Raw genomic sequence first — 13,530 nt, forward strand, 5'->3', positions numbered from 1 at the left:
TGTGCTAGAATTAGGATTACTTGCGTTAATTGAGTGTTTGTTCTTTTAATTTAAAGTGCTTGTTATTTCTTGGTGGATGTAGCGTTTAGGTTCTTTGTTACTTTTGCTAAGAATTAACAAGATATTACCTTATCACGCTTCCCAATACTACTTCGTGTGGTTTAATTAGTGTGTTAACCAATGACAACACATAATTTTGATTTGGAAATTTTTAACGGTAAAGGAGACTTCTCTATCTGGCAACAAAAGATGAGAGGCATACTAGTCCAACAAAAGGTGTCAAAAGCCATCGAAGGCAATTTTGCACCTGACATCTCAAAAGAACAAAAAGAGGAAGCCGATGAGTTTGCCTATACCTCAATAATATTACACTTGTCCGACGCTATCTTAAGAAAAGTGGGAAAACTAAAAACCACCAAAGAACTTTGGAAAAGACTAGAAGACTTATACTTGCTTAAATCTACATCGAATAAACTCTACCTACTCGAACGATTCTTCAGCTTTAAAATGGATCCTTCAAAGGATCTCGACGACAATTTAGATGTATTTAACAAATTGGTGCAAGCTATTGTCAATTGTGACGAAGCCGTATCTGAAACCTATAAGGCCATTATCTTGCTCAATTCAATCCCAGACTCTTATAAAGAAGTTAAAAATGCCATTAAGTATGGTAGGGACACGCTAACACCTGAAATTATCGTAGATTCTCTTAGGAGTAAGGAGATGGAAATGAGGGCTGAAAAATAGGATATGAGGAGTGGAGAGTTGCATATGATGCGGGGTAGAACTCAATTTAGGCAAGCCAGTCATGATGGATACCAAAGTAGTGGTGAATCAAGTAGTAATAGTTGGAAAAAGAAGGGGAATGGTAGACCTAGATCAAAGTCTAGAACTAAGGCTAGAAAATGCTATGGCTGTGGAGGCACAGGGCATTTTATAAAAGACTGTCATAAAGAAAAGGGAAAACAAAAGGTTAAGGAAAGAGATGAGGTAAATGTGTTATCCTCTACCTCCGATATCGAAAACGGTGAAGTCTATGTGATCACTAGTCCAGTCGCATACACTACTGAATTAAATCTAACTACTAATTCTCACATGCATGAATGGATATTAGATTCTGGTGCGTCTTTTCATGTGACATTTGAAAAGAACTTGTTTGAAAACTTGCAAGAATCTAATGATGGGCAAGTAGTTCTGTGTGATAACTTTGCCTATACAATTGCTGGAATTGGAGATATAAAGATAAAATTTAACACAGGCTTTGTGTACATGTTAAAGGAAGTTAGATACATTTCGGAATTATCTAGGAATTTGATTTCAGTAGGAAGACTTGAGAAAGACAACTTCACCGATAAAATTGAAAACGGTATGTTTAAAATGATGAAGGGTGCGTTAATCTCTATTAAGGGAATCAAGAAAAACGACATTTACATCACTACTGGGGAAGTGATTAGAAGATTAAACTCCTCTATTTCTTCCGCCAAAATCGATCACAACATACGTGGCATAGTAGGCTTGCACACGTAAGCATTAAAGGACTTAAACTACTTAATGAAAAAGGTGCATTTGGTAATGACTGTGTGTCTAACCTATCGTTCTGTGGTCACTGTGTGCTTGGAAAGCACCATAGAGTGTCGTTCTCCACTAGTATGCATAAGGCTAAAAGCATGCTTGATTATGTGCATTCTGATCTGTGGGGTCCTGCTAGTAATCCCACATCGGGTGGGAATAGGTATTTCCTATCTATTATAGATGACTACACCAGGAAAGTGTGGGTCTATCTATTAAAAAACAAAACTGAAACCTTCCATAACTTTAACAACTGGAAGAAACAAATGGAAAACCAAACTAGCAAGAGGATCAAATTTTTAAGGACAGATAACAGCCTAGAATTCTGTAATGCTGAATTCGATAGGATGTGTAAAGAAAGTGGAATAACAAGGCACAAAACGGTTCCTTATACTCCCCAGCAAAGCGGGGTAGCAGAAAGAATGAATAGGACCATACTAGACAAAGTGCGCTGCATGATGTTAAGTTCTGGGGTTCCTAAGTCATTTTGGGGTGAAGCCGTTGTCACTGCCTGTTATTTAATAAATTTGACTCCATCGGCTGCATTAAATGGTGATACTCCACATGAGAAATGGTCTGAAAAATTGGGTGACTACTCAATGCTTAAAGCGTTTGGTTGTGCTGCCTTTTCTCATCAAAGTGAGGGAAAGTTAGAACCTAGAGCCAGGAAGTGTGTCTTTCTAGGATATCCCGAAGGGGTTAAGGGCTATAGGCTATGGGATAGAAACCAAAAAGGAGTTAAGATCATCGTGAGTAGGGATGTCACATTTAATGAGAGTGAGATGCCTTGTCTAAAGAACGAAACCGAACCTGTAAGTGAAACTGAATCAAGTGAAGAAAGAAATCGGTTTAAGGTGGAGTTAGGAAAATTTAACACATCAGTACCTAGTACTTCTAGTGAGGTGGAGATTTAGGTCCAAGAACCTGAAGAGGAAAATGAGGTAGTGATAGAAGAGCATCCTGAGGAAGAAAATTCATTAGCTAATTATAATTTAGTTAGAGATAGAGAAAGAAGACAAACAAGAGAACCTAGAAGGTTCGGCTATGAATCTGAATTGGATTTTGCATACGCTAGTTACGAAGAACTAGTTGATAGGGAGCCGAAAACTTTTGAAGAGGCTATGAATAGTGGTCAATCTAAGGAGTGACTTAAGGCTATGAAAGAAGAGATGAGTTCTCTAGAAAAGAATCAAACTTGGGAGTTAGTACCAAGACCTAAGAATAAATCAATCATTGATTGCAAGTGGGTCTTTAAGGTTAAGGAAGGTACTAGTAGTACATAACCCTTAAGATTTAAGGCTAGGTTAGTAGCAAAGAGTTACACACAGAAAGAAGGTATTGATTATAACGAGATTTTCTCACCAGTTGTCAAGTACACTACTATTAGGGTCATGCTCGCATTGGTTGCGCGCTTTGACTGGGAACTTGAACAACTCGATGTAAAAACCGCTTTTTTACATGGAGAGCTTGATGATCAAATCTTTATGAATCAACCAAAAGGTTTTAAAGACAAGTTAAAACCTGATTATGTGTGTTTTCTGAAAAGATCCATATACGGTCTAAAGCAATCACCTAGACAGTGGTACAAGAGGTTTGATTCCTTTGTACTCACTATAGGATTTCAAAGAAGTAAATTCGATCACTGCCTATACTTTCAACACAACGAGACTGATAACAATTATTTGTTCTTGTTGCTCTATGTGGATGACATGCTTTTAGTTGGATCATCTCCTAAGTGGATAAACAGTATAAAAGCAGATCTTAGTAGAGAATTTGACATGAAAGACCTAGGAAAGGCTAAAAGGATTCTAGGCATGGAAATAGAACGAAATAAGTCAAATTCCATCGTATTCTTGCATTAGTCTCCATACATATCAAAGGTGTTGAAAAGGTTTAATATGAGTGACTGCAAACCTGTCACGTTGTCTCTTGCAAACCATTTTGTTCTATCAAAAGAACAAGCTCCCTGCAATGAACGTGAAGTGGAATATATGAGTAAAATTCCATACTCAAATGTGATTGGTTCCATAATGTATTTGATGGTTTGCACTAGACCGGACTTAGGATTCGTTGTTAGTACTCTCAGTAGGTACATGTCTAATCCAGGTCCTGAACATTGGGAAGCATTAAAGTGGCTTTTAAGATATTTGAAGGGTACAAGTGACGTAGGTCTAAAATTTAGTACTAATAAGGAAGGCGTGAAATTAAAGGGTTTTGTAGATGCTGACTATGCAGGAGATAGGATGGTAGGAAATCAACTTCCTCTTACGTATTCACCTTATCAAATTCGTGTGTTAGTTGAAAATCACAGTTATAACACATAGTTGCACTATCCACTACAGAGTCAGAATATATTGCCACCACTGAAGCAATTAAAGAGGCTCTATGGCTTAGAGGTCTACTTCATGAACTGAGTGTCTTGAATGAGTATGTGGTTGTGTACTCTGATAGTCAGTCATCCATACATCTGTGTAAGAATCCTGTTTTTCACGAACGCACTAAACATATCGATGTTAGGTTACACTTCATTAGGGATATAATATCATAAGAAGTAGTAAGACTTGAAAAAATTCACGCACAATATAATCCTTCAGATATGGCCACGAAAGTACTGCCACTAGTAAAGTTTAGAAGTTGCAAGGAGCTTCTAAACATCGGTACAGGTAAATGATTTCAATTTTATCGATTTTCTGTTAGAGGTGTCACTAATGGAAAACGTTTTTCTTTGCAGGTCCTTTGACACCAAGGTGGAGGTTGTTAGACATCATGTTGTCAAACGACCTCCAGGGCGATGATGAAAATCAATTTTATCAGTCGACATGAATGACTGAACCATAAATCAACACCGAATAATGGATGAACCGACCTAGCGTTGCTTTACCTATTGGATGGCTAATAATCTTTGTGGCTTGTTGTTTTTCTATTGGGACTTAACCCTAGTCGAGCCTACTTACCATATTGTGACTTACCTTAAGTTGGCCATTGAACTAATATATATATATATATATATATATTGGTAGTTAACTCCTTCTCCTTTGTCCCGTTTGAAAGAACCCGAGAGAGAAAGAGAACTGCTGCCTTCTTCTTCGTGATTAATCTTCCCTGCCAATTGCTTGAGGCTTTGTGACTCTTACCTGTGTGGTATCCATCCTAAGTGTGTGGTAGAATCAACAAGCAAAAGAGCAATAGCAACCATAGGAAGAAGTTGGCGCCGATGGTCGGTCATCTCGATTTTTGGTGTTGAATTCGATGTTTAATGGTTAACTGAGCCCGAAAATCACTTTGAGCAGCTTGAGGAAGATCCTAACAGTTACCAAACCCTCACCAATTCTAAGCTCCCTCTCTCTATCACATATGCCAGCTCTACTATTATTATGTAATTTTCTCCTCTCTTCTTCTACTTCATCTTGAATTTCAAGAACTTCTGAAGTAACATTCAAGCCCCTTCGCCTCTTCATCTGAAACTGAACAAAACTTTGGTTGCTACAGTGTTTGACGCCCAGTCGCCCACAGTCGACAAATATAGAAGTACTGACAGCGCCATCAGAATATTCTTGAGCTCGATTTTGCTGAATAACTGAGTATAGTCTTCAAGGTAAGGATTTGTATCAGCAACTTCACAAGTATATTTTCTCTTGAAAATAGAGGAACTCATGTAATGGTCATATTTTTAAATCTTCATATCTTATTTTCTGTTTTGAGGATTCAATGTCAGTATAAATTGTTTAGTGAGGGGAATATTGAATGCAGTTGAGCATTTAAGCCATGTGAGGTGATTGACCTGTTTGACAGTCATTGCAGTCCATATTAATCCTTATTAAGTTCATTTTTGTTGCAAACAAGTGTCTAATAAAAAGATTCTTTGAACATTATTTCATGAAATTTTGCTAACTTTATTACATGACAATAATAAATTGCACAATTGTTTGTACACAAGTTTCTCCTACACCAATAAGCTTTATGGATTTTGATGTCAATTTTATTATTTTTTATTAGTTACCGTACTTTGTGCATGTTTGGCAAAAGCATAGCTTATGATTTATGCTGTCAAACGTACTTTTACTATCCACCTCTTACCACACAGTAAGACCAGAAATTTACAATTATTTGTAGGCACTTCAAGCATCTACTTTGTCAATATCCGAAAGAGATGTAAAGCATTCTCTACAAAAGAATTGAAAGTAACTAACTGTTGAAACAAATGATTTTTAGATTATTTTTGAGGTTAAATTATTTTAGTAATGGAGCAATCAGATTCTCTGTCAGAAGTGCATCCCTTGAGTTAAAAAATTTTATGATTGTTGCTCCATATTTTTGCATTCAGAGTCAATTTTTTAATGGAGCAATCAGACTCTCTGTCGCAAAATTTTTAATGTATTTATATATAAGTTATGCATATCATTTAATGCAACTATAAATTTTTGTGACTTGAATTCTTGCTCTTTCATTAACATTAATTTTCTTCAAATATTTTTTAGGTCCTCTTCATAAAAAAACTCGTGGACTTAGTCGCGGACTGGCTTAACATAAATTTGGGCTCTAGTGGTTTGACATCGTCACAGGTATTCTTTTAGAAATGCACCTACTTGTATGACAATACTCCTATTATCTAAGATTGGTGACTGAAATGTGGATTGTGTAATTAATGAAGACCCAGATTTCTAGAACATTATGAATTGGATCCGTATATATTTTGGGTTTTCTGTTCCAAATATCACTTCTGTTAACATTAAAGATGCTATTTACAGTAATGAAGCAATTTTTGAGGAATGTGGATGTTTAGTTATTATTTATTCTATGTTATTTCTTCTCAGGCTCTACGCATCTGGGCATCTATAGAAGTTCTCTGGCTGTAACTGATGATAGAATTTTCTTCTTGAGACATGCATTTGTACTTCAGTTTTTTCCATATATTTTCTGATTATGTGTCGACAAAATTATGCAGGGTGGGATGCGGGTCTATATTTGCGATCATGACACATCACCTCCAGGTCTTATATTCAATAAAATTTAATTAATTTTTGTTTCTGCTAGTAAATGTTGCATTTATTGTGATGGGTTGGAGTGGTCTTTGTTTGCACGTGGAAAATAGCACGGACATACGTGCAAATCCCATTTGACTGAGTTGCTGATATCTCACTTTCATATTATTATACTGGGTCTGAAACTTCAATCTTGAGTTATAATCAATTTTTGATTGTTCTAGTGTCACAATATTCATTAGTTAATCCTTATATGTATTTTGAGAAATCAGTTGCAGAAGGAATGGAGTGAGCTTTTCCTAGTCTGTGATTTGGAATAGTTGACTTCTGCTTCCTCTTTCTTTTTGCATAATGTAGAGTCAAATTGTCTAAAATCAATTGGAAAAATGATTTAGTTCCGGTTCCGGATGTACTTGCAAGAAGCCAAGAAGGTTTATTTTCTAATTATATCTTGGTTAATTTTCTAATTACCCTCTAGAATTTATGCACCCAAGCTGGTCGAGTTTATCTTGGAAATAATCGGTTTTAGGATTTATTGTGTTTGGGGGCTATGATGTGTTATTTACGAGTCTTACTTGTTTAAAGCTATGGTAATGTAGGGTTAATATAGTTGCAGACTAGTGAATATAGTTGAAGTCTTCGGGTAAAATTGGATTCATGCCTCTTGATCATAAACTCATGCACTTCAAAACTTGGGGTGAGTGGCTCTTCTTGCCAATCTCTTAAAGCATGTGTACCCTCCATGGGGAACTAATTTTGTCACTATGTAGCCAACCTCAGACAGCTTGCACTGTGTTCAGTAAAATTGACATGTAAATTCGTGTTGCTTACATGTTCATCCTTATGCTGTGGTTGAATACTTAGCTGATTGTAATACCTTCCATTTGAAGTTCAATAAATGGATACTTTAATTTTGTTTTAACAGAGGACCAGCGTATCAAGATAAACCAAACCAATAGATCTCTTATGCTTTAAGAATCAGAAAGAGCAATTCCTTTAAGAAAGATGCCAAGGGTAGTACTTCAAATCAAGTCTCCAAAAAAAGGTGAATCCAATATATAGCAACCACTCTTATATTAGCGACCAATACAGTGGTCGCTGCACAACTCGTAGCGAATACGGCTAAGCCTACCATCGACCAATAACTGGTCGTTGGAATGTATATATCCATCGACCACAACTTATTGGTCGCTGAAGACCATCACCGACAGTCTATTACCGACCAATCAGTGACCACCGTTTTGTGGTCGCTAGAGACCTATAGCGACCAAATAATGACCTTCAGTGACCAATTTTTTTGGTCGCTGGACCTGGAATTTTTTGTAGTGAGTGAGATCAATTTGATTGTTCAAATATCTCGATGAGTTGAGAACTTGAGAATGAGTGGAGTAGAGAACATAAATTCGTGTCGAAAACCGTCATCATGAAAATGGATAGAAAAACTACTTACATATTTTCTGTTGAATGGTTAAAATCTGTTCTTAGTATTAAGTGACGGTTAAACTTTGACATCTCTGATTAGTTCATAGGATCGTTGAAGAAAATGAAACTTAAGTTAGCGAGAGTAATTAGAAGGGCGAAATGGTCATTTATGCTCTTACTTAATTATTGGATCTCAAACGGGGATAAAATACATATATGGTAGGTGAGGGGATAGTATTACAGACTTATTAGCTTCTGTAATCTTATATATTTCAAGAGTTTCAATCTTTTGCCACTAGTGGAAAAATCAAAGACTAATAATTAGATTGGATGATTTAGGGTCGACTAGACATTATTTAATTATTGGAATTGGATAATATATGTTCGATCAGGTCCTTATGGTTGTTTCATAAAGTATTGAAACTTAATTATATTAATCATAATAGTTTTGAGCTTAACTGTAATTACAATAAAGTTTTGTACTTAGTTGTAATTATTACAAAAGTTGTAAACTTAATTATAATTGTAATTAAAGTTTTAGGACTACACATGTAGTTAAATATAAACTAATTGGATTTGGACTTTAATTAAAACTCCAACTTGGATTTTAATTAGAACTCCTATTTGAATGTGAAATTATTATTGTATAAGGGTTGAAATTTTTTTTTATTTCAATAAATAGAGATTGGATGGAACCCAGACACTCAATAAAATGTACAACAATCATAATACATAACTTCTTGGTGTTCAAATTTGGAGAGAGAAAAAGAAAGAAAAAATTTCTTGATTTTTTCAATTGTCATGTTCTAAAATTAGTTTCTTGATTTAATTAAAAGAAGTTGTCCACCCACTAATGTAGTATTAACTTTGGAGAATACCAAAAAGACTTTGGAGGTTTGAAGCATCAAGTTCTTGAAAATAAGAAGCTAGAATTTCATGATTTAGACTTTATTCAAGAATTGACCATTGAATATAGGTAAAAATTTGATTCCTTTATTTTTGATATAACATACACATGAACATCTAGATGATCTTATTCATTAAACTAAAGAAATTTTTTAATTTTCGGATAATTTAGCTTTCAAATTACAACAGAAGGGGCTTTACTAATCCAATTGTACTCATCTAAATTAGATTTCGACCAATTAGCAACAGGAGTGGGGGTGATAACACTATTAACGGTGCTAGAAGGAGTTGACCAATTGTTCACTACACTAGACCAAATACGCTCATCCATCAATTTTAAGAAGGCTTTCATCCTAACTTTCCAATACATGTAATTACTTCCATCAAAATATGGCAGGACAGATAATGAACTACTCATCCAGAAAAAGTAGGGGGAGGAATCAAATTTGGGCTTTGATATCATTTAAAAGAATAGATTTGCCAATTTATTTTGACCCAATGTGTGGAATTATACAATTAAAAGCAAAAAGTCAATTTTGTTGTAAAATGGAAAGTTCATTAGGGTTTATTGGTGAATGACAATTACACCCCTGCATACCTAGAAATTATTACTGTTGTATCCCTAATTCTACCCTATAAATATAGGGCTTTGGTTCTCAATTTTATACACACAAGTCTATTCACTTCTCTCTATTTTCTTCTATTTTCTCTCTTTTTATAACACGTTATTAGCACGATTCTCTTAGAATGTGATAATTTTGTAAGCAAAATAATCTTTCGCGTGTATCAAAATTAATTTGATAACACATGAATTTTACGTATACATCTGTCAAATCCGAGATATGTGACCTCAATTGTTTCTTGGTTTGCCGTCGCCATAATGGGTTTCTTTTAGTTTCTTTTGTGAATTATCAATTGATGTGCATCAATTAATGGTTTCTTTCCATCAATTCACGTGCTTTGGTGGAGATATATACTCTATTGATTGGTTAATCGATTGTTGTGGATTTATCCATCAATTCATGGTTTCTTTGGACTTCTGCCACCACCGCCTTATTACCTATACCTTTATTCTTCTCAATTAATGGTTTCTTTAGCTTTACATGCTGCCGCCACATCATTTGCTGTACTTTGTGTATGAATTGAGATCTATAATTTCTTAATAATGCAGTAATGAATAACCATACATCCATAATTGACGTCTCCTTCTACAATTGTCTTGCGTTAAATTCTCCTACTGCCAGTTTTATCCATCATCATTGTATTTGCTTGCATAATACACGTCCCTTAATTTTACGTATATATAGTAAAAGTTTTGTGCACGTCTGTATTAAAGGGAAAAAAATCACTCATGCATATTTGGTAATTATTTTTTCATATAAATCATATCATGATTTCATGTACCATACTGTTGATTCTTAGGAGTCAAGAAGAAGGCAAGGCGATTCTGACAAAATTCAAGAAACAATTACAATGAAAGCCCAATTGTGTTGCCATTAAATTTGTGAATCTACTGCCAATTATACGTGGGTCAACTATCCGTCGTCTAGAGCATATGGTATGATATTAATGTTTAGAAATTACTCATATAAAAGGTTTGTTCGATTTTCATGTATTTTATACAAACTAAAAATCATGAAAATTTACAAATACGTATTCGTATATCTGTCTACTACAAATATGTTGTTGCTCCTGAAGTAGCACAACATTGACATATTGGTCATGAAGAATATCTTGTTATTCTTGAAGAATCCAAAATTCATGGGTATTAAATTTCATATGATGTTAATATTCGAGTAGAATATTACTCTGTCTCGAAGAGCGGATTCTATGAAATTCAGTTGATTTTCTGATTTGAGAAATTTCGTAGATCGATATCATAGATAAATATTTTGTTGTTGCTCCTGAAGTAGCACAACATTATAATCAATAATCCAGAAGAATATTAATTGTAGATTTATGTATTATAAATAATTTGTTATCGCTCCTGAAGTAGCATATTACATGAACAATATTTTTTAATATCTTAGAAGAATATTAATTAGAAATCTGTTTATTACAAATATTGTTGTGGCTCCCAAAGTAGCACAATATTATAATTAATAATCCAGAAAAAATATTATGTTCAAGGCTCCTGAAGAGCAGATCTTTATACCGATAAATATCTTATAATGATAACATACTCCTATAGAGTTAATATTTTTAAACAAGAGTTTGTTGGTGTTCCTGAAGTAGAACAACATTATTAATATTCTAGAAGAATATTAATTGCTCTAGAAGAGCATGATGTTACAATTTCAATATTCCAGAAGAATATTGACTTAATGCTTTTGAAGAAGTAAAACTTAAATTATATTTATTTTAAATGAATATGGTGTTGATGTTCTCGAAAAAACACAACCCACGCTATAAAATATTCCAAAAGAATATTAAGTGTTCCGGAAGAGCATGATATTACTAATGCACGTGTTCATCAAATTATGTGTCTGACCATTCCCAAGATATGTGACCAGCAAGTGTGCAATTTTCCTTCATGGTTAATGATTGATATCCAAGGTTGCAGCCACCCAAGTTTATCATCAATTCCTTCCTGTACTTTTTGGAAGTTCTATGGCAATGCTATCTGCGTAAGTTTGCAATTTATCTTCATATTCAATAGAATACGCATATATGTATGGACAATTATATCACTGAACCTGAATAAATTTTGGTGACATATTTTAAGTTTGTATTAAACAAAGTGGGCACTTGATTATTCATGGTTTGTGATTGTATAAGTATCATATATTAAATTATTTAAGTAAATTATTTAATCAATTAAATAGTTTAATATATGTTTACAATTATTAAATTATAATGATTTGATTAATTAATTAATTAAACTATTTCATCTATCAGTACATTAAATTTAGGTTCATCTTTAAATTGGTTATCATTCGATTAATTGTATTGTTCTTACCCTTATAATACATGAATTTAGCATTCATATGTTTGTCTACTATAAAATATTTTTGCTCCTGAAGCAGCAAATTATTATTAATGTTCTAGTTATATTTTATTTGCTCCCAAAGAGCATAATTAGAAAATTATGTTTTTACTCCTGAAGAGTAAATTCTTGTATAACTTTCAATATTCCAGGAGAATATTGATATATTGCTTTTAAAGAAGCAATAATAAAATACAACGTGCCCTTGAGGTAGCACACATTTCAAAAAATTATTAAATTATAGCTCGTTGTATTCTTAAAGAAACACAAATAATTCAATACTGATTGTAATCTTTAAAAGGAAAATAATTTCCTTATTTTATTAATATTTGAGAAGAATATTGATTTATGTCTCTAGAAGAGCATACTTGATTTATAGCTCTAAAAGAGCATACTATTTGGTGTTTCAATATTCTCAAAGAATGATCTGTTTTTGGAGAGCATGTCGTTACAATTTCAATACTTTCGAGAAAAATTATTGATTTATTGCTCCAAAAGAAGTAAAATAATATATACTAATATTCTTGAAGAATACCGTATTGTGTTCCTGAATAAACACAAATTTATGCATATTAATATTTTAGAAAAATGTTACGAGTAACTTAAATGTGTCAATATTCCTGAAGAATATTATTTTATCACTTATAAATAATCATAATTGGGTATATATCAATATCCAGAAAAATGTTTATGTACTGCTCTTGAAGAAGCAATTATTAATGTTAATGTGCTCTCGAAGTAGCACATTTTCAAAAAATATTATTATTTTGAATTTGTGTTTATCACTGGAGGGAAAACCTACGACCTATGTCATGTGGACATTGATCATTATATGATTATATAATATTTAATCATATTTTTCGAAATTAAATAATTTGATTATATCTTATATTGAACTAGAAGTTCAATTTGATTGGCATGACCAGTTGGACCATCACTGGATCAACAATGATGCGAAATAAAAAATGAAGAACTTGAAGATTCTTCAATTCAATAAATTTCAATGTATCATTTGTTCTTATTATCGATAATTGATCATTAAAGACAATTAGCTAAAATTGGGATTGAATTTCCTATATTTCTGAAAATTAATTAAGGTGATATATGGGGCCCCATCACCCACGACATTGACCATTTAAATATCATTTGTATCTAATAGTTTTGACACAAATACTAGATGATTGCATGGTAGTCGCAACCTGAAGTTTACGAAATTATTACTCAAATTTTTAAAGTATGAGCATAATTTTCAGATTAAATAATCAAGATCATGTCTTGTTAATACTAGTGGGTATAAATCTCAACATTTTAATGAGTGCTTTTTGAGATGTCGATAAATCATTTAACAAGCTTGTTTGTTAAACGTCTCCAATTAATTTAATTAGAACAATGTATTTTTCATTTCCGTTTAAGGAATGTTATTACGCATCTTGCCAATATCATAGTTCTCCCTGTTAAAATTGGCTTACGGTCAGAGCCTAAATTCTCCATCTAAATATTTTGATTGTGCAGTATATGTAAAATTGATCCATCACGATACATTGAGATGGAAAGTAATGAATGCTAAGAATAAATGCGTAGTATGAACTTTTATCCAAAATGGGTGATATTTTATAATGCGGTAAAATATTTGTCAATTTTCTCAGCATTAGGAGGAGGAATTAA

At 33.3% G+C, this 13,530-nt stretch overlaps 1 long non-coding RNA gene across 1 annotated transcript; it reads left to right on the forward strand.

Moving 5' to 3' along the window:
- Window positions 1-4,455: 4,455 nt before the first annotated feature.
- On the forward strand, window positions 4,456-10,723 carry LOC111388620. Its single transcript, XR_002701611.1, has 5 exons — window positions 4,456-4,945; window positions 5,059-5,164; window positions 6,048-6,131; window positions 6,515-6,560; window positions 10,302-10,723. It is a non-coding gene; the product is annotated as an uncharacterized LOC111388620 (long non-coding RNA).
- Window positions 10,724-13,530: the final 2,807 nt, after the last annotated feature.

Source organism: Olea europaea, unplaced genomic scaffold (genome assembly GCF_002742605.1).
Source record: "Olea europaea var. sylvestris unplaced genomic scaffold, O_europaea_v1 scaffold510, whole genome shotgun sequence".
Lineage (NCBI taxonomy): Eukaryota > Viridiplantae > Streptophyta > Magnoliopsida > Lamiales > Oleaceae > Olea > Olea europaea.